Here is a 22,795-nt window from a genome sequence, read left to right as displayed (position 1 = left end):
CACTGATACCAAAATGTCGCAGCAAGAGCTCTAAATATCGCTGGTTGAATGGTGTTCATTCAATTACTTTCAGACAAGGTTCCACAAAGCAAGAGAGTGCGTTATGACCGTTTATACTTCAGTTTTGTGTGAATGAATGCCATTTTTACTTAAGCACAAGTATTTTGGCTGAGGTAGAACCCGGGAAGAACAAACGTCCCATAGGAAATTACCTGCAGTCTTTCTCACGTACCGACGTCGGTCGAACCGAGATTCGAACACGCGCAGATAGAGGTGAGATGCATGAGTGATCTGTAGAAGTGAACTTCTTAGACCATTAGGACATCAGGAGTCCGTGGTAATTGAGCTATACAGCACAAGATGAACGATGTTGATTTGTTGTAGGGGCATATATCCGTACCGGCCGTATAGGCAATGTTGCTGGCAGCACATTATCTATCTATATATACTTCACTCTCTCTCTCTCTCTCTCTCTCTCTCTCTCTCTCTCTCTCTCACACACACACACACACACACACACACACACAGCACAAGACTACGATGCACCAGTCTTATAATATCAACCCTTCTCCCAATCTTATGTAGTTTTTGTAGCTATTTTAAGGTCAAGATCTTTGACTGAAATGCATTCGTTTCTTACAATTCCAGCCAAGTTAAATTTCGTATAATGTCAGACTTTCCTAAAGTACTCTGTCAACGAATGCGTGCTTAAATCATCAACTCAAGTTTGAATGTATATTATTCATTGTTTTATCACTCTTTTGATTTTCAAGAAACTTACTCACTCAGTTTTCAAGATACTAATAACTCAGTGTATATTCTTTACAATGATAGTATTATACATTATTGTCATAAAATATATGCAGAAGTCAGCATGGATTGGATGAGTCATTGTATGTATTTTACTAAACTACCGCTGCTCATACACACCTACCCACCTCGGCAGAGGAGAACGTAAAATATTAGGCGTATTTCCAATAGAAATTTTGACCGAATAAAATGCTATACAACGAATCTCATTCCCGATGTTAGCAAGTTCTTAATCACTAAATTGTGCTAATGACCTTAAAATCCTGCTACGACATGCACGTATGCATAAAAAACGTTAAATTTATAGATGTTCCAATTACAGCACGAATAACAGATTCTTATTAGTGTGTGCATACTTTGTGTTGCCTGCATATACAAATGTTCCTTACGTATTGTGTTCAGATCATACTGTGCTCATTAAACGAAACAAATCTGTGGAAACCGGAGTAAGACAGGGTCGTATGCTAATCGGTTTGGTCCGGATGATTTGTGCATCGCTTCGGATTGAGCAGCTTCGATTAAAATATGAAAACAACCATCATATAGAGCAGTACTATGGAAGAACGGAAATAGAGACAATGAAATGGTTGGATGGATACGGTCATGTCAAGACAGTCCCGTCTGCAATCATTGGCGTAAAGTTGTTCTACGTCACAATTTAAAACACATTAGCTACACGCACTTGCATCGAGAGCAAGCATAAACTTGAATTGTCAGTTGATAACAACAGACCAATACACCACAACACAATCTGTTTAGCAAAAAATACATATTCTACAGACAACTATATAGGGAGTTGGAGTTATCGAGTCAAAAAAAAAACTTTTAATGCAACAACCTCAGACGATACGGACACTTTATTCATTAAAGACACCTTACGAAATAAACGGGATCAAAAGATGGCAGAGTCAGACCTTTGTAATCCATGCTATACACGTTTGTTCAAGATGCAAAAATTTAAATAAAATATACAGCAATAATTTTAAAAATCAACAATCGCGGAAATACTTCACGGTGTTAGAGATGTGAACTTTGAGTTTGGGTCTGACATCGGTTATTTTATTCCACGGTCGTTGTAAAAACTTCTTAACGTCATTGGTGTACATGCGAAATACCACCAACTTTCTGTATATTTCTGACTTGAGTCCTACTCAGTTTATCTTTGATGAAAGTGTGGGGGACTATTGAGAAGATTCTCTTGATTCGTGTTAAATACAATCTTGGGCAAAAGACGGCTTTATTGTTATTTTTGCAGATCCTGATAACTGTAGTTACTAGGAGCTCATCAACTCAAGAAAGACAACTTGGCCTGTAACTGTTTCCAATATTAAAAGAGTTGTGCCCCTTGATCGGCGTCTTGACTCGTACCTGAAGTTTGGTCTGGTATCTGCAAGAAAATTATGTTCGCCCGATTAATGAACAGCAGTTGAGATTGAGAGATTCAGTTCAAGAAAGTGATATTTAAAAATACATAAATGCATCAAATGGTCGTATTTATAGAATTGAATCAGTGTTTTATAAGGACAGAATTATTCTCAGCTAATGATTACGCGATTTCTTTAGCAAAAGATTGTGGTGATTTATACGTCGTGGATTATAGCGTTTCACGAACTGTCGTCAATTATCGTAAAGACTAGAATATTACCATCTGTGAGAATGTAAATAATAATAATAATAATAATAATAATAATAATAATAATAATAATAATAATTAAATGATACAAAATTAATTAATTCCGTAGATATTACCCCACATTTTGCGTCGGGTCAAAACAGATCATTGTAATTTTGATAAGACTGCAACAGGTAGGTTAGATTTTTTCATTCAGGCCAAACTCTCCAATATTTTTCAGTTGTTGCAGCCAGTATCGTGCCTTTGCGTGTGTGTTCTATGTCTGTCCACCACAAGATAGCTTCAGTTGGTAGTGGTTAGCGACATTCGCGTTGATTTTGCGGCGAATGTGGCTTTTGTAATCATTCATTCTCTTTCTAAATTTAATGGATTTTGCCAACATATTGAATAGCACAGATCTAGCATGTCAGATTGTAGAATATATTATTAAGCGGCATACTAACTTCTGACTGATAGTGTAGTTAACCCCTGTTGTCGAACTTCTAAAAAGATTTGGTCTCGGGCATAAGTTTGCAAATTAGACAACGATTTTCTTCGCAACGGTATGTACGTGAATCTGAGGTCTTGTTTTGAGTTACCATGGCACGTACCAGTGTTCTGAGTTACCACGGCACGTACCAGATGGTCCTTGGCTTTTAGGTGCACGATATGAAACGATAGGAACTTTTTCAAATATTCCCTTGAGAGGTTTGGACGATTCAGTATGATGTAAATGGTTGCTTATGATCTGGTGTGGGTTTTGGGCATCGGGTCTAAAGTTAACACAAAGGCGATACGCTTGATGGGTTTCTTAATTTTATATTTCATGAGACAAAGATGCAAACGCACACGATGTTGAACTTTTTGGTATTATGCTATTTCGTTCCACACAGCATAGTCAATTTTATCCTATATACACGCCTAGCTCAGTACATTTCTCAGGTCAGCGTCATTAAATGTAGCTAAAGCTACCTGCCTAGTTTTAAATACTTTGTGTGAAACAAATTATATACTGTTAGCTACATTTAATGACGCTGACCTGAAAAATGTCTGTGCTACAGATAGGATAAAATTCTAAAGACCTATACATTTCATAGCCTCCCAACTCTCTTAACAACCACGGAACACTTAGTAACAGCTAGAAATGTGTTATATAAAACATGCGTTATTCTAATTTTGTTAATCATCTCCATTGTGCCCCGGTTGAATAAAAAATATAACTACAATATTTAAAGACAAATAATGCACTTACCAGCCAGAAGGAATCATTTATCCGTCAATGTCATAATCCATAAGCAGATTTCAATGTATCACTTGGCAAATTTCCAGGATAGAAAAATAAATGTTCAAAGAATCCGTGAACTTGAAAGTTTAGCACATGGTTATCCGCTAGAGTCCGTTTTTGGAGGGTCTATTATACACAGGGGTAATTTTACAATCAATATTAAGGACAACACAAGTATGTCAACACAGTTTCACCTCCTTCAAAGAAAAGAATAGCTATATACAATAGTGACACAGATCTCTAATTACCCACGAATAATCTAAAGAAAGATGTTACTCTTCGTTACAGATTGTACTAAGTACAACTACAGTAGAGCTGAGTAGCCAATATCGTTTTATTATTTACAATATAACTTTTCAAAATTGGAACTGACGAAAATAAAACAGTTTCTTGTAGTAAATATTAAATATTTATTGTCAATTTCATATAACATCCATATATTAAATGCGATAATACCTCATTATTATTCGACGTTTTATGTTGTTATTTTTCTTTGCTCACGCGTATAAACTGTGTACTTCGGACGCAACGGTCACACCACAGCCCTCATTAACATATTTATATTAATGCGCCGCATGTAAACATTGGACGTGAACACTAGTACAGAATTCTTTTTACTTTAAAGGAAAATATTGGGAGAGAAAAGTAATATACGTTGGGGTTTGGACCGAGACAAGGAGATCCCAGTCACGGGTTTATATTATATGTCTCCCCACTCAGGCAAGCCTCGTGGGGAGACAAATAATATAAACCCTTGACTGAGATTTCCTTGTCTCGGTCCAAACCCCAACATAGATTCTATATACCTCACATATCAATAAAACAATAGATATCATACACATGAGTTATTCGCCCTTGTATGTACAACAAACATGTGCATGTCACTTTGGAAATATCACACATATCAACACATATTTACCTAACCATAACCATAACCCAAACCCTACCGTATAGGGCCTGGTAGACGATAAAACCAAATTATAAACTGAGCATAACGTTAAGTAAGGTGAATCATGCCAGAATGGCAATATGTCTTGGATGAATGAAAAGTCTGGAGAAGAATGCCAAACTAATATCAAGGAACTTATAGGCAGCATGGTAAGTGCACCAAGGTTTGCAATAAAAGATCTATGTTGACGGAAAAAGAATATGTCTTGAAAAATGATGATGATATAGATTTGAATAAATGTGATGATGAAATTTATAACATTTTAAAATAATCAGAGTGCTTTTTCGAAGATTGCAAGCGAAAAAGAACCATATATAAGTCACGGATGACTATACCCGTTTCTACAGTGGATGCCATTTACATCATTAAAGATACAACCATCAATCGGAATAGTCTTACTGGTTAGTAAGCAAGCCGTTTCCATGTTTGATCATGGAACGGTCATGTACATCCTAAAATGGTTTTCATGACATTCCAGGTGGATTGGTGGGACATGTAGAAAGGATTTTGCACCAGCCTGGTCCTTTCAGAATGCAACATGTAAAAAGCCAGAAAACAAAATGTTTTACAAGATTTGCCGAAGAAAATATTTGCATGTGTTTGTTAATATCATAGAGGAAGTATGAATTCAAACTGATAAGAAAAATCGCGACATTTTTGGGACCGGATAAACTATCTGATATTAAGGCCAAAAAGACCGAAATATATACTAGACCAGAGTTTTTAATTGATATACTAGGTGTGGCAAAATAAGTACTTGGAAATGATTGCATATTAATTATTGAACAAAGTCCAACAAACCCAGAGTGATGATACAAAAGCAAAAGGAGGATGTAGCCTGTTTTTCTCTAAGCGACCAAAGTCTGTCTAAACGTCACTGAGAAGGGGAATTAAACTTAAAACGGTAACATCAAATGATTCACGATTATCACATAATATAAATAGTCTGATTTTGGTGTTAGGCGAACCATTCTATATGAATGTTTCGCTTAATACATTTATCGTTTATAAATCCCTGGATAAATGAAATCATCCCCGCGCTTATAGCTTTATCAATGATTTCATTTCATGAGAAACGTTGCCATGCCAATGGAAACGCATTAATAAGAACTTCAGCACCCTCCTGAGCAGGGTTACAATAGAATGTAGAGAGGTTGGAGGGGGTGAGGGGGTGAGGGGGAAGAGCGAGAGAGGGATCTCAAATTGCCGATTGGGTCTTTATATCTTTAAGATAATATTGACACGAAAACATTCAGTGAAACGACATAGCAAACGCAAGAGAAATACAAAACTTGCTATAAATCAGCTGATGGGAATGTATTTAACGACTGTTTTGGACTTTTCTTTGGTATTATTGGCACCTATTGCAAATGGGTATCTTTGAAAACCATTCTCTAATACTTGTATATTTGACACCAGCATCTTCACTATCAGTATCTTTTAAAATCCAAAATTTGATGTCCAGATATTTCCAACCCATTGTAGAGATCAGACACTTCAATTTCGACTTTTCGTGGAATTAATATTCGACTTATCATGGAATTAATATTCCCCTTTTCGTGGAATTAATAGTCGACTTATCGTGGAATTAATAGTCGACTTATCGTGGAATTAATAGTCGACTTATCGTGGAATTAATAGTCGACTTATCGTGGAATTAATAGTCGTCTTATCGTGGAATTAACAGTCGACTTATCGTGGAATTAATAGTCGACTTATCGTGGAATTATTATTCCAAGTCTGATCTCCTTTCGCGCAGTATATCCAGATACATATTAATTCCATTAGAATTATTTCGGATTTTAAATTTGAACATAACACAAATACGCCAACCTTTATAGGAGAAAATGTATTTATATCAGTATAATATTTAGCCTTAGAGGATGTTTTCAATCTAGAATAATACATTTCTCTCCTTTTTCTTGTTTAGATATACAGAAAAAAATATAAACCTTACGAACGCTTTGATATAAATTTAAATAAACCAATATAAACAGAGGAAAGTAAATCAAAGCTAATAAAATTTACATATCTTTTCAAATACATTTCCTTGTCTTCTTAGGTTTGTTAAATGAAAAGATTAACAACTCTGGACGAAGAGACAAATTGAAAAATCTGGCGTTTTGGCCTATACATCATTATTACAAATTTTCGAGTTTACTGAATTTAAAATATACTCGATTATTTTCGTTTTAGAGTTCTTACATGTAATTTTGGATTATTGAAGATCTATGTTCGGCTATGCCATCTATTTGTACAATAAATAGAAGGCTGATAATTGAACCATTCCTTTCTTCCTTTACAGTATAGAAGTTAAACGCAAATGCAATGTCACCAGTTCCGCCTATGTTCAATACATTAAAATCGGAAATGTGTGTGTGTGTGTGTGTGATTTGGATTTTAAGCTTTAACAATTTTGCAGTTACGTCACTACAATGTAGCATAATGTCCCACCGAGTCACATTATCCCAACACCAGGCCGAACAGTTCTAACGCTAATTTCATAAAGCTGAGCTTCTAATGACGCAGCTGTTAGTACCATTTTGTATGTCTTTGAAATAATTTGGCCGGGGTTCGAACCCGCGACTTCCGGCACTGGAGACAGACGCACTAACAACTTAAGCCACGAGATCGGTCCGGAAATTACTACCAATCATATTTAGGGCGGGATCTGTACTGGACATATGCTGAAACGCAATATACCAATATCGCATTCCCATAACGCCGATGAAACTACATAACGTGGGATATCAAACGCAATATACCAATGTCTCATCCCCACAACGCCGATAAAACTAAATAACGTGGGATATCAAACGCAATATACCAATATCTCATTACCACAACGCCGATAAAACTAAATAACGTGGGATATCAATGCCCATCTGAACACCGTGATATTTTCTTTCGAGCATCCTGACTCTACAGAGTATTATGTTACTTACGACTGCCCCTGACATTACAGAGTATTATGTTACTTACGACTGCCGCTGACTTTACAGAGTATTATGTTACTTACGACTATCCCTGACTTTACAGAGTATTATGTTAATTACGACTATCCCTGACTTTACAGAGTATTATGTTACTTGCGACTACCGCTGACTTTATAGAGTATTATGTTACGACTACCGCTGACTTTATAGAGTATTATGTTACTTACGACTACCGCTGACTTTACAGAGTATTATGTTACTTACGACTGCCCCTGACTTTACAGAGTATTATGTTACTTACGACTGCCCCTGACTTTACAGAGTATTATGTTACGACTACCGCTGACTTTATAGAGTATTATGTTACTTACGACTACCGCTGACTTTACAGAGTATTATGTTACTTACGACTACCTCTGACTTTACAGAGTATTATGTTACGACTACCGCTGACTTTATAGAGTATTATGTTACTTACGACTACCTCTGACTTTACAGAGTATTATGTTACGACTACCGCTGACTTTACAGAGTATTATGTTACTTACCACTACCGCTGACTTTACAGAGTATTATGTTACTTACGACTACCTCTGACTTTACAGAGTATTATGTTACGACTACCGCTGACTTTATAGAGTATTATGTTACTTACGACTACCTCTGACTTTACAGAGTATTATGTTACGACTACCGCTGACTTTATAGAGTATTATGTTACTTGCGACTACCGCTGACTTTATAGAGTATTATGTTACTTACGACTACCGCTGACTTTACAGAGTATTATGTTACTTACGACTACCTCTGACTTTACAGAGTATTATGTTACGACTACCGCTGACTTTACAGAGTATTATGTTACTTACGACTACCTCTGACTTTACAGAGTATTATGTTACTTACGACTGCCCCTGACTTTACAGAGTATTATTTTACGACTACCGCTGACTTTACAGAGTATTATGTTACTTACGACTACCGCTGACTTTACAGAGTATTATGTTACTTACGACTACCTCGGACTTTACAGAGTATTATGTTACTTACGACTACCTCGGACTTTACAGAGTATTATGTTACGACTACCGCTGACTTTATAGAGTATTATGTTACTTACGACTACCTCGGACTTTACAGAGTATTATGTTACGACTACCGCTGACTTTATAGAGTATTATGTTACTTACGACTGCCCCTGACTTTACAGAGTATTATGTTACTTACGACTACCTCTGACTTTACAGAGTATTATGTTACTTACGACTGCCCCTGACTTTACAGAGTATTATGTTACTTACGACTGCCCCTGACATTACAGAGTATTATGTTACTTACGACTACCTCTGACTTTACAGAGTATTATGTTACTTACGACTGCCCCTGACTTTACAGAGTATTATGTTACTTACGACTGCCCCTGACATTACAGAGTATTATGTTACTTACGACTACCTCTGACTTTACAGAGTATTATGTTATTTACGACTACCTGTGACTTTACAGAGTATTATGTTACTTACGACTACCGCTGACTTTAAAAAATATTGTTACTTACGACTACCCCTGACTTTACAGTATATTTTCTTACTTACGACTACCCCTGAACTTAGAGAATATTTTGTTACTTACGACTACCCCTGACTTTACAGAATAGTATGCTATATCTGTCTTTACTTGCTAAACATATGCAAATCTATCATTCATAGTGAACGTGTACAATTTACAAGTGTCTGATCATAACTGCACATAAGGTTACATTCTCCTATAACAACAATCCTAACTGACACTAACGCCAATAAGGAGTCGGGGTCAATCGCAACCAAATGTAAACCTGATAATACGTCCATACCCATTGCTGAAAGAGGTGTTTGATGCAGACCTAATTGCCCATTTGGAACGTAGGCATACCAGAGTACTTACAAAGTTACATAAAATCATAGTTACAGCTTTGAACAAATTTTCAACCGTTATTCTGGCAATGTTGTTTTCATTAAATTCATTGTTAGTATATCATGTGATATTTTATGAACTTGCAATAAAGTTAGTTTTGATTACATTGACGTACGATTGCAGAAATATAAGGCATATTTGATATTAATAACTTCATTAATTTTGTATTTTGTTAGAGAGAGAGAGAGAGAGAGAATATGCGACTCGTTTTTTTAAAATAAATTTGGCTCTGCTCGTTCATTTAAGATTATGAGCTAAACGTTTTCTTTCCAAACTTCAAACGATGCTTCAACAATCATTCTCAACACCATTAATCAAACTAGTATTGTTGGGTCTGACGTACCCCACTTGACAAGGTTTTAGGAATATACCACTGCTTAAAATATCATATACAAATGTATTAAAATATAATTAAATAATGTAATAGTCGAACATTTGTTGGAAGCTCATTTGGAACCCTATTTTGACACACATTAACTGTTTACAACTTATCGATTAATTCTATTCTTATAATCATAGCATGCTTCTCGATTAACATTTCCTTTTCCCATATTTTCCATAATAATTGTCATAAATCTGCATTTCTCAGTTATGTAATATAATCCAATGATTATTGGGCTGATTTACAGATTGGAAGAAAATTGTAAAGTAAATTAATATGCAAATACTTTAACAATATTTGCATAATTACAACATTTTTGACTTTATTTTAAAAACTTTTGACTTTTAGTAGACCGTTTATAAAAATAAGATCGCAGCACTTTCTCTGCGTGTTTTTGTTTTTACATCTCGAGCGCAGTTTATACTTGATGCGTTTTATTTCGCTGTTTGTAATATTTTTAACACTATTTCGTGCTTGTTTTATAAATTCTATATTTCATTCTGTTATCTCATTGCAGTGACATTAAACATGTTTGCTAAAATCAATTGTACTTTAATAAACTAATCCCTAATTCAACTAACGGCGGCTTTTATGTATTTTACGTATAATCATTTCATTATTTCAGAAAATCATCAGACGTATATCTCATGAAAAAACGGTGGCAGTCATATTCACCCCCAAACGAAGTAACAACCTAATCTATCCAAACATCTATATACAAAATCAATTAATCAAATATGTAACAGTAGTAAAATTCCTTGGAATGTTCTTTGACAACCACCTCACATGGAAACAGCACATTGAACAACTCACCCAGAATTGTAACAAAGATCTAAATTTACTCTTGAACATCACAGTGACTGACTGGGGATCCAATCAGGAAACCCTCCTCACGATATATGAAACCCAAATTAGATCAAAACTGGATTACGGTTGCCAAGCTTATAACTCGGCTAAGCAACCTGTACTACAAAAACTTGACACTATCCAGAGAAAAGCCTTACTATTATGCGCAGGAACACTCCCGTCAACATCATTAGAAGAACTACAAACACTAACAGGAGAACTACCCTTAAAATTACGTAGGCAAGAACTGCTCCTCCGATACTCCATTCGATTAGATACCCACCAGACAACCATCCCACCAAAATAGATATAAATAAGTGTAAAGTTGTCTTCAAACACAAAATCATACCCACCACACCAAGTGGCAAAGTAATCCTTGAACTAAGAGAAAAGATACCTCTACTTAAAAAACAGATAACAAACAATACAGACCAGAACAAATCACCATGGTTATAAAAACCACCAAGGATTAACACTGAAGCTACCAAATTAGGCAATAAAGAAGGACAAGAAAACTTGCTAAAACCTACACTGGTAAACGAAATCAACCAAATATACCCGTATTATGTTAAAATATATACCGATGGATCAAAAACAAACAACCCACCAAGAACAGCAGCAGCAATAGTCATCCCTGAATTCAGTATACAAACGGGATCCAGATTACCTGACTATTGCTCCATTTATACCCCTGAATTCTGGGCTATACTTGAATCACTACAATGGATCAAAGACAACCAAATACCTAAAGCAGTCATTATAAGCGATTCCCTAAGTGTTATCAAATCGATCCAAAATCGCAATACACACTCTATGGAACAATTCCTCGACAGAGCATGCAAATTAATCGACGATATCACCACAGCACATCAATTAGTCGAGCTCATGTGGATACCGTCGCACATTTGAATTTCTGGCAACGAAACAGCAGACAAAGTTGCACAAACCAAACTAGGAGATCAAAACTCTATCAAGCTTAACTACAGCTCTACAGAAGCACTAAGCTTCGCACAAACATATATAGACCAAACAAGGCAAGATTTTTGGAACTCCTCCACAAAAAGGAAAAAGCATCATGAACCCCCCCCCAAAAAAAAAAAAAACGTAGATAGGAACTTACAGCTACCTAAGGGTACCTATTTAGAACAGAAAACCATAAACAGGATAATAACTGGAAAACTTAAACTAGCAAGCAGTTTTGGAAGGTTTATAGGACCCAAACCAGCAACAATTAACTGCTTTAACTGCCACACCACCGAAGATCTACACCATGTATTCAATATATGCCCAAAATGTCAATCCGCTCGGAAAATATTTATCAAAAACCAAAAAGAGATTGGATCACCACACACATACCCAGAGTTACTTATGGACTCTAATAAAAATAAACAATCAGCATATAAAAATATAAATAAATTCATAGACTCAGCAGGACTCAGGAACAAAATATAATTACTATCCCCAACAAAACCAAAAGACCCAGTAACTAGCTAAATCAATTTAGAAACCACCCCATATAAACCCATAACATATCATTCAATTTTATAAAATTATTAATAAATAATTCACTTACGAAGCACCTATCAAAAACTAAGGAAACCGCAAAATCGGATGTCCTACATGTCCTTAGCGAACCGAGTAATCAGCTAGGACTCCAGTTCTAGATGTCCTTAACGAACCGTGTAAACGACTAGGACTCTGGTCTCTTGCTAAATAAAGTATAAATAATATTCAATCTCTAAAAACATTAATAAATAAATAACTTGAAGAGGTCAAATCTAAAAACCTATAAATAACATAACGTTGGAAGCACACCATAAACATGTCGACTAGTAATACCGTAATAACCTTGAAAATCTCTCTTCATACATGATTTGTACTAACAACCTCTATAAACAGGATAAAATTCCCCACCCCCCTTTTTAGAATATTTTGAAGAAAAAAATATTTTAAAAAATCGCAAGAAACACCAGGCAAATGCAGCAAGAAACCAGCGATGTAAAGCAACCAGGACCGTTCCCGAGCTCTCCTTCCCACTAATGACAGCCAACCTTTCAACTGTAAGGGACCTTTATGGACCCACAGACTGAGGCCAAACTATCAGGGTTCCTTGAACCCATAAACGTTTGGGGGAGGTGGCACCATTCCCTTCCCCAGGAACAATTAGCAGGCTGCGGTGCAGTCAGAAAAAGTGGCACATGCACAGTTATGAGCACGGCACTATAATTAAACTCAACAACAACAAAAGACCTATCGTCATCCACGCACTGACTGACGTATTGACTGACAAACTGGCTGACTGAATAGCGGAAAATAAGTCAATGTCCAATCAACTAGTGAGTTAAATGAGTAAATACAACTTTAACGTGTTTTTCATCCAAGGTACATTATTGATGACCGATATTGTCGTGTTTTCCATCCAAGGTACATTATTGATGACCGAAATTGTAGTGTTAAGGTACATTGTTGATGACCCATATTGTAGTGTTTTCCATCCAAGGTACATTATTGATGACCGATATTGTAGTATTTGTAAAGTTGATATTATGTTACAAGCCGGATCTATGTTTTACAGCTACACCCATATTACTTACATTAATGCGATAACGACATTCATTTCTACGTTTTCAAATGACACTCCTGCGTCAAACAACAGAACGCCACGATTAACATATCAGCCATTTTCCGTATGTGCCATCAACCATAATTTTCATTTAAAAAGCCTTTACTAAAATTCTAGACTTGTTTCTGTCAAAGCTGATTTGTTTATAATACGAGATGCATTATAGTAAAATCCCACCCCACCCCCATATGTTCATATATGTTATTTTAACACCCATGCTAGAAAACATCTGGTGATCGTCTTAATGGGTATTGATAAACAAACAATGTTGTTTCACATGGTAAATATTTTTGCCCATGCTTGTTTTTCTTTGATGATCAACGGTGAAACATAATGTTACGTTTGAACCAATCAGATTGAGTGCCTTCAAGCTTTTGTTACTGTGCTGCGAAGTTTTACCCATCACGGGAACATGATATCACTTACAGTGGAAATTATGAAACCATGCATGCAATGCAAGGCACAACCTTTGTAGGTCTAGACATTACAATTAGAACTACATAGCTACATATTTATTAGAAACAAGGTTTGTTCGTATTTTATAGTTTTGTTGTGGATTGTGATCCTAACTTTACCCGTGTGAAATTGTTGGCGATCGGAACTCCTTTTTAACACTTATTTCAGCGGGGGTATTCCCTCTGAAAATGGTTCCTGGTGCTAAACAGTCTCCACCTTTAATATTTATATACGAAGCAATAACGTATCAGTAGTAAATAACAAACTTTGTGAATGTTAAGGAAACTACTTATTGCCTTTCCTGATCGAAGTTAAATGGTCGACAAGTATTATCTGATTTCTTTTTAACATTTATCTTTTGAACTTTGCTTTATCACGTATGAGGCTGCAGTTAGTAATATTCATCAATAATTTCCCTTCCCCTGTATTTTCATATTCGAATGCAAGGTTCTCTCTTTAAACGCGTTACACATGCTTCATAAATAGCACGTGCTTGATAAATAGTACGTGCTTGTTTAATTAGTTTGTTTACTCTAAACGCGTTATGAAACTTGATCAGTCCTTCCAGATCTGCTCGTGCCTATTGGTGGTAAACATTTTAAAAGTCGAAAGTCTAACAACCACCTAATACCAGTAGCTCTTGTTTTATGTATTCTGTTGCTAGAACACGTTATTAAAACAAAAACAACAAACAAAACAAGACAATCCCACATGTCATCTGCTATATCGAGCTGAATTTCTCTTATCCACTGAACTTTTACTGTCATTTGCACTTCGTGTACAGACGAAGTATACTAGTTGTTCTTGAAAGCGTAATCAAGTGTAAGTTCTTATAAATAAAGCGTAAGTCCATATGAAGTAGAAAAACAAACGTTATCAATACTTATCTAGGCGTCCAGTTTCTTAGATGTTCCAGCAAAATATCCATTTGGGACACTGTTTATTTTTTATATCTCAATCTTTCGCTCATTAATTTTCAGGACATAGTACAACTGGCTTAATTTCCGAAAGGTTGTTAGTTTGTTCAAAAGTCAAATGCCATGGATACTCTGTCCTCGGCATATTAACTGTATTACAACTGAAGAAGCTTCGGAGGTGGGGGACAAAATACTTCGTACAGGCGAATTGTGTACACAACGAATACAGTCTGGTTTTCAAATGTGTGATTAATGGAGTAAGGAAATCGAATAAATACGTCTTATACAAAGAAGGAATTAGCAGTGTACAAACAATTTAACTATTTAGCTCATATAGTGGACTTGAGTGCAGAAATCAGTGTCCTTTATATGAATTGTATGGTTCATAAATAATGGGCTATTTAGTTTTTTTTTTTGTTTTGTTTTTTGTTTCTTTTTTTTTTAAAGTTTGAGATGAAATGTTAGTATCTTTACAAGTGCATATTTCAGAACTGTGTGCATTCTGTGCCTGTCACCGTACCTCTCCTTTATATCACCTTTACTGGCAGAGAGAGAGAGAGAGAGAGAGAGTCAGTTTTTTACAAAACAAACGGCATATTAGTTTTATATATATATATATATATATATATATATATATATATATATATATATATATATATATATATATATATTGACGGTATATGGACGCACGTATGAAAATATTACATTAGCACGATGACGACGTTGTGTTGTGTTTTGAAATTATATGTTGTTGTTGTTGTTGTTGTTCTGGGGTTTAACGCCATTTTCAGCACAAGATAGGCCATATATGGCGGCCAGTATAACTGGTGGAGGAAGAACCCTGGAAAACCCAGGAAAGAACCACCGACCCACGAGAAGCTACTGGCAGGCTCTCCCACGTACCCACGCTAGCCGAGCCTTGGACTCGAACATACGCAGACAGAGGTGAGATGGCAGTGATCCGGAACGGTGAGCGCTTTAGACCACTCGGCCACTCGGGGCCCCGAAATTATATGAAAGTGTCAAACACGGAAAGGGGCGTTGTATATTTTCACTATTTGACAAACCACTATCATCATTTGCATAGGATGCTCTTTAAGGATTATCCTAATATTTTACAATTTCACGTTTCTCTCTTGTACAGACAGACTCATTTCTAAATTATATCTGAATGCAATCAATTCCTTCTCGAGTTATCACAGCTGAACGTTACTAATCATTCTCTGTAATGACGTCCATTATGTGGGACATTCTCGTAGATCAGGGTCGCGAACGCGCGGCACTCGGGCCGCATGCGGCCAGCCTAGCCGTATATTGTGGCCCGCAACATGATTGACGTTGCAAGGTGTCATGTGAGATAACAAATGTTGTGCGGCCCTTGGGCCATCGAAAATGCCATTATGCGGACCTTAGGGTGGCTTGAGTTTGAGACCAATGTCTGAATTGCTTCCACTTGATCATAAGTGTTGAAAGTCTACGGAGATCACTCACGCTGGAAAACAGCATATGGCCATGCTACTGGTTACTGGTAAAGATGTGTCAGTATTAAGAATAAGGAGGCGTCAAATAAGATTGATTGACGTGGTGGATCTACTAATATGTTTATTTTGATTGATCAAATGTAGTGGCGAGCATTTAGAATTCAGATTGTATAAATTTACGAAGAGCTAATGTACTGTGTATGTGTATGTGTGTCTGAGATTTGGATTTTTAAAGTAGCTTTAACAATTGTCCAGTCATATGGCTACGATGTCAGCAATGTGTCAGTTTATAGTGATGTCTAGCACTGGAACATCATGCCGCTGACATGCAGCATGATGTCCCACCCAGTCGCATTATCCTGACACCAGGCCGACCAGTCCTAACACTAACTTCTTAATGCTGAGCGGCAAGTGAGACTGCTGTTAGTACCACTTTTTATAAGTCTTTGGCATTATTCGTAAGGGGTCCAACCCGCGACCTGTCTCACTCGAGGTGGGCGCTGTAACCACTTAAGACACCAGAGCGGCCCTGTGTGGTTGTACTCCTACTAGTAACCATAGTGCCAATCAAGGGTGAGATTCACCTTGGCGCGTGTAACGCTTAACTTTTACATGTATATACTGGGATTTGAGTTCACAGTCCCAGGTTTGTCAAAAGTAACGCTTCTTCTTGTTATGTAGGGTTGATGTTGATCTCCATCTCAAATTTACTTCGCCAAAGATTTTTGTGGATAGTGGACTGCGTTTTTGCTACAACTTTCAGCCGAGTATGCGCTCTGAACGTGACCGCAGGTGCTACACAGAGTCTGCACCTTTGATATTTGTCTAACATACGGCAGAACAACAGTTGTAAATACATGCAGACTGGTTGGAGATGGCTAGGACAGTTGTGTATACCACTTTGCAAAATCAATTTATTCATAATGTTTGGAAGTTTTAAATGTGATGACTTTATATTTTTTAAAGTCGATAAATCAAAAAGAAAAACCCCTTGTCCCTCGTGGCTTTCTGTATTCTTAATCCGTTTTCCTCGCATCTGATTGCAGTAAATAATAGGTTTTATTTTTATACTAATTTAGATAGTTTATGTTCCTGTTTCGTAATGTTTTGTTTAACACTGAGACTGTCATCATATGGACGCAACACTTGAAGACTTATTTGTTTTTATTATGGTAGTAAATGTTTCGATTGTCTGTAACTACTTAACTCACAGATAATTCCAACAGAAATATCATATTCATTCCGGTGATAAAATGCATTACTACAACATGGAGTTTATTTCGTTTTAAATATCTCTCATATATTCCGATCTTTTTATAAATATGCCAGTACACTCACAATTGCAGCAAATATATGGAAACAGAATACAACACATTTATTTAAACGTTGAGACTTTATAAAGTAGAAGGGCTCTTATGAATGCTTGACATCAGCATAATCGCTGACGTTATTACATGCAAAAAAGGAAAAACAAACAAACAAACAAAAAACCCACAACCTCCCACCACCATATCTTTCAGATCATGATTGATATGATATGCTTTACATTATTATTGACTTTCATGACATATCACAAGGCATTTATGTTTCTTAACGTCTCTGATACCTTTTGTTTCCAAATATCAAACCCAAACGGCAATCTGGTTATATCATAATTGTTGCATGACAGCTCGTGTTCATAATGGTTAGGGCAGAGTATTGCATCGTTAACAGAAGCAAACCATCTAATAAAAGGATCCTTTCTGGTTTTTCGTGTATCAGTTAATGGAGGGAATAATTCACACATATGTACGCATGTTGACCTTTCGCTATCTTTCACAACTTGTAAAGTACTAGTACAAAAAGCATTGCGTTGTTCGCTCATATTGTGCACATCACTCCAAAATGTCAGAGCACTTTTGCTTTGTCCAGTACAGTGCTATTGTGAAGATACGAGTAAATTGTTTTTAGGGCTTTTTACTCTCAGGAGAAAGTTGTTTGCGTCAGAGGTAACGTGTGATGTTTGTAAGCTTAGCAAATCTAGTCACATACAAATATTGTCTTCATAAAAGTCCAGATCTTAAATAGGAACACATTAACAAACACATGACAGGATACGATATCATGTGGCAAAATGGCCACTCGTTTTGTTATCCCAAATAGACTGGTTTGATTGATGAACTCTCAGGGTGGCAGGGTCCAGTTTCGTAAATTGGCCCCTGGCAAATTTCTCAACTTAAGGCTATAGCGTGACTTTGTCAGCTAGTATTGTTTACTATTTAAAGATATGGATATATTTGTTAACTAGTGTATAGGGCTTATGTTGTTCTTGAAATTGATGTACACCGTCCATAGCTACTCTGCAGTATGTTGATAGTGAAATACCAGTAGGCGGCTAGGAAGACGAACTAGCCTCACATAACAGTAAACACATGGGCTTGGGGCAAGTAGAATATCTCAAAAACGGCTTGGATGACAACTATTTTCAATTGCATCAGCCTGTTTAGTACACACTGTTTTGCAGTTAAATTTGTACATAAAAACTGGTCCCTGCCCACCCACCCACCCCGACTTGCGGACTGAAAACAAGTTAATCAATAAATGACGAACCATTAAATGACCCAAAAAGTGAATGCAAATGTAACATTGTGTACTGCATCCAAGGTGTTCCTTGGATGAATGGTACGACGGATAAAGACCGATCTAGTTTTTATGTCTGAGATGGAGTCATAAAGGCACATGCACGTGTCAAGCGTACATTTGAGAACTAAATGTATTCATCACAAGACTCCAGCACCTTTACTCCCATAGAGAGACAATGACAGAGGCAGATGGCATTTGAGAGTCCATTTGTCCTAACACAAACGGTATCTGAGTTCTAAATTTCCGCACGCACTGCATTAAGAAAATAACACCTTTAGCAAAAGCGCTTCGAAATTACACATCTACATCACGAATGCGTGTGAAGTTACACTCCTGCGTCAATAATGTTTCTTGAAATTACACTCCTGCATCAATATTACGTTTGAAATTACACTCCAGCGTCAATTATGCGTTTAGAAATTACACTCCTGCGCCAATATTACGTTTTGAAATTACAATCCTGCGTCAATATTGCATTTTGAAATTACAATCCTGCGTCAATATTGCTTTTTGAAATTACAATCCTGGGTAAATATTGTGTTTGAAATTACACTTCTGCGTCAATGTTGCGTTTTGAAATTACACTCCTGCGTCAATACTGAGTTTTGAAATTACAATCCTACGTCAATATTGCGTTTTGAAATTACACTCCTGCGTCAATATTGCGTTTTGAAAGTACACTCCTGCATCAAAAGTAGAATAGGATAATCATAGTTCCATTGTTTCATGTAAGATAAGTCGACCATCCATTGCATTTCGGTAATCTCTTTCTAATTATGTAAATCCCTTACAAATTTCATTGATTTATTTCTCTCATTTACCGACAATCTATTTACTAAATTAGACGTGAATCCAATCAATGCCTTCTCGAGTCGTCATATCTCAGTGATACATATGTTTCCATAATTTCGTCTTCTGTGTGAGACATTCTATTAATTACTTCCACATGTTAAGCAATGTTACGTAATAATGTGAAATAAGATACGCTGGACAAATGTTTGTGGAATTCCTACTGGTTATTGGTCAAGCTATAAGGAGGGGATACATATGTTAGATTGACAAAGTAGAAGTATCAATCCCATTCTGTTTCTTTTTTATTTGCTGAATAAAAAAAAACTGCTTTAAAGCTTTCACGAACCAGACTGTATTCATTCAGGAAGCCTGTCTAGCATTTGTACTCCTCCTAGAAACGATAATACGACTAAAAGGTGACATTGTCAGTGCATTTGCTTTTAGTGTGTTACTGCTAGTGTGTTACTGCTATTGTGTTACTGCTAGTGTGTTACTGCTAGTGTGTTACTGCTCTAAGGTCTCAACAGTAACAATAAAGAGCTATAACCAACAGGTTTTGCACAATTGAAAATATAATTTATTTCTCTAAAATACAAAGTAAAAGAATAAAAATAACTTACAGTATGATGGATGAATTCCTGAAATCTTTAATGTTCTATCAATTCCAAAAGTATCGAGCATCAGAATAAGTTCCAAGAGTTATTCCAAATGATTGTATTGTAATGATGTATTATGTTACGTGTTAAGGCTCGAATAAACAGTAACGAAAGAAAGACTGAAAACAACAAGTTTTGAAAATAAATTAAAAAATTATTTATTTCACTGAAAAATACCGTTAAACGGAAAAAAATAAGAACTTACGGTTTTAAGAATTATCATTCAATAATAATCCATGAATTAAATTTTAGAAGTCCTAATGAACTGTTCTAATGAATTCAAGTTCGAGTGCCGACGAAGAATCCAAGATGGAAGGCGATAACGTATATTGTATCCTTTGTGGTGTTGTAAGGTCTACAGTTATTTGCTATTCACAAACAATAAATCCAATTTTTGAATTAATGACATGTCTTTGTCCAAGAATTCTGTATGTGCGCTCATACATTTCCAGGAAAAAGAACCAATCTTTTTCAATCCAAATAATTCGAATAATCATTAAAATGGAATTCCCAAAATAAAACAACAAAATAAACACTATCAGCTGCCTCGCTCGGGTTCAGCATTAAGAAGTCAATGTTAGGACTGGTCGACCTGGTGTCAGGATAATGTGACTGGGTAGGACGTGATGCTACATGTTTGCGGCATGTTGCCCCATGTGGTAGACATCACTATAAACTGTCACACATCACCCATCGTAGCGATATTACTCCAACTGGTAAAGCTACGTTAAAAATCCAAAAACACCTAAACAAACTCTTACATTGGCTGAGCCCTAGGCTCGAACCCATGAAGACAGAAATGAGATGGCAGTGATCGGTAAAGTCGAGTCCGTTATGGCCGCTCGGTCACCCAGGGCTTTTATTATAGTGTAATTATACATATATATTCCCATATCTTTAATAATGAATACGATTCAGTGTATATTGACTAATATCCTTGAGGCAGGTGTTGTCTGGTGCAGATAACATACTTGTTTTACTAATGCATTCGATAGATATTCTGGAGGCCTGATGATAACATGCATTGTATTACGAAGCGAAAAGAAATGGACCCGCGAGACAACTTATCTGGCGTGGTCCAGTTTCGTAAATTGGCCCCTGGATAATTTCTTAACTTAAGGCTATGGTGTGATTGTTTCAGCTATTATTGTTTACTAGTTTAAGATATGGATGTATTTGTGAATTAGATGTTTCGGGGTTGTGCTGTTCTTGAAATTGATGTCAGGCATGTACACATTCCATAGTGACTCTGCAGTACGTTGATAGTGAAATACCAATGGTCGGCTAGAAAGAAGAGCTAGCCTCCCATAACTGTAAACACATGGGTCTGGGGCATGTAGATTATCTCAAAAATGGCTTGGATGACAACTATTTTCAATCGCGTCAGCCTATTTAGTACACACTGTTTTGCAGAATTTTCATCTAGGAAAAGGGCTTGTGTTTGCACTGTGAACATCACATTGAGTTAAAAATGACCTTCGGACATGACAATTGCAGGTATAAATTTGGGGTTGGGGTGCATAAACTTCTTCTGCGATGAACTGACATTGACTTCTCTGGTCAAGTGGATAATATTCTTATGCTTTGTTGTAATATAGGTATCCAAAAATATAGTTTTTTTTTATCTCAATTGTGTATTTGATTTTTTTATGATTTTGTTTATACAAGGTCGCTGATTGCGGCATTAAATTTGTACATAAAAACTGGCCCCTGCCTCCTTAAGGTCTTGATTAGAGATTGTTCTCTCGTTTAGTCTTTTGAGACAATGTACTTCGTATGATTTCAAGTTCAGTTTGTTATATGGTGATTATCTGTATACCTACATGTATAATATTTGATTGACTTTACCTGGATGATACCTGGATGATACCCGGATGATACCCGGATGATACCAGTTATAGTATCACTCTTATAATAAATAATAATAAAATATTGTCTGTGGCAAGTGCTCTATATCTCTCCGTTTCCGTTTTAACTAGCAACTGGAGTGTACTAATCAAATTTTAGATAGATAGATAGATGGATAGATATATAGATAGATAGATAGATAGATAGATAGATAGATAGATAGGTTGGTAGGTAGGTATGTAGGTAGATAGATAAATAGATATATAGATAGATAGATAGATATATTGTTTGATTCATTCATTCATTCATTCATTCATTCATTCATTCATTCACTGTGTGTGTCCTTCCTATTTTCTTTTTCCCTCGATTGACAACGTTTCATCCTTTTTTAACTTATGTCGTTTCTTGTGAATTAAATCCCAAATAATCCTGAAAGTTTTATCTCAAGTCTAAAAGTATAGTGTCCCTAATCAATCAAAATATTAAGTGTGCTGATTTACCTATAGTCTTGAATAAACTAAAGTGTAAGTAGTATCGATGTATCCCAACGATATAATCCAGAATGTCCTTGAATTTTTAACAATAATTACAAAATAGTGATTTAATTTAAAACATCAATGCACACTA

At 36.1% G+C, this 22,795-nt stretch overlaps 1 long non-coding RNA gene across 1 annotated transcript; it reads right to left on the bottom strand.

Annotated features, from left to right (window-relative positions):
- Window positions 1–1,652: 1,652 nt before the first annotated feature.
- Window positions 1,653–12,477, bottom strand: LOC149792861 (uncharacterized). The gene is made up of 3 exons (XR_016422529.1): window positions 12,347–12,477; window positions 3,675–3,904; window positions 1,653–2,197 (listed from the first exon to the last, which is right to left on the bottom strand). It is a non-coding gene; the product is annotated as an uncharacterized LOC149792861 (long non-coding RNA).
- Between the last annotated feature and the right edge of the window lie 10,318 nt (window positions 12,478–22,795).

The sequence above is a fragment of the Sinohyriopsis cumingii genome, chromosome 8 (assembly GCF_028554795.1).
Source record: "Sinohyriopsis cumingii isolate HCF-2022 chromosome 8, ASM2855479v2, whole genome shotgun sequence".
Taxonomy (NCBI): Eukaryota; Metazoa; Mollusca; class Bivalvia; order Unionida; family Unionidae; genus Sinohyriopsis; species Sinohyriopsis cumingii.
This window is presented reverse-complemented; position numbering and strand designations above follow the sequence as displayed.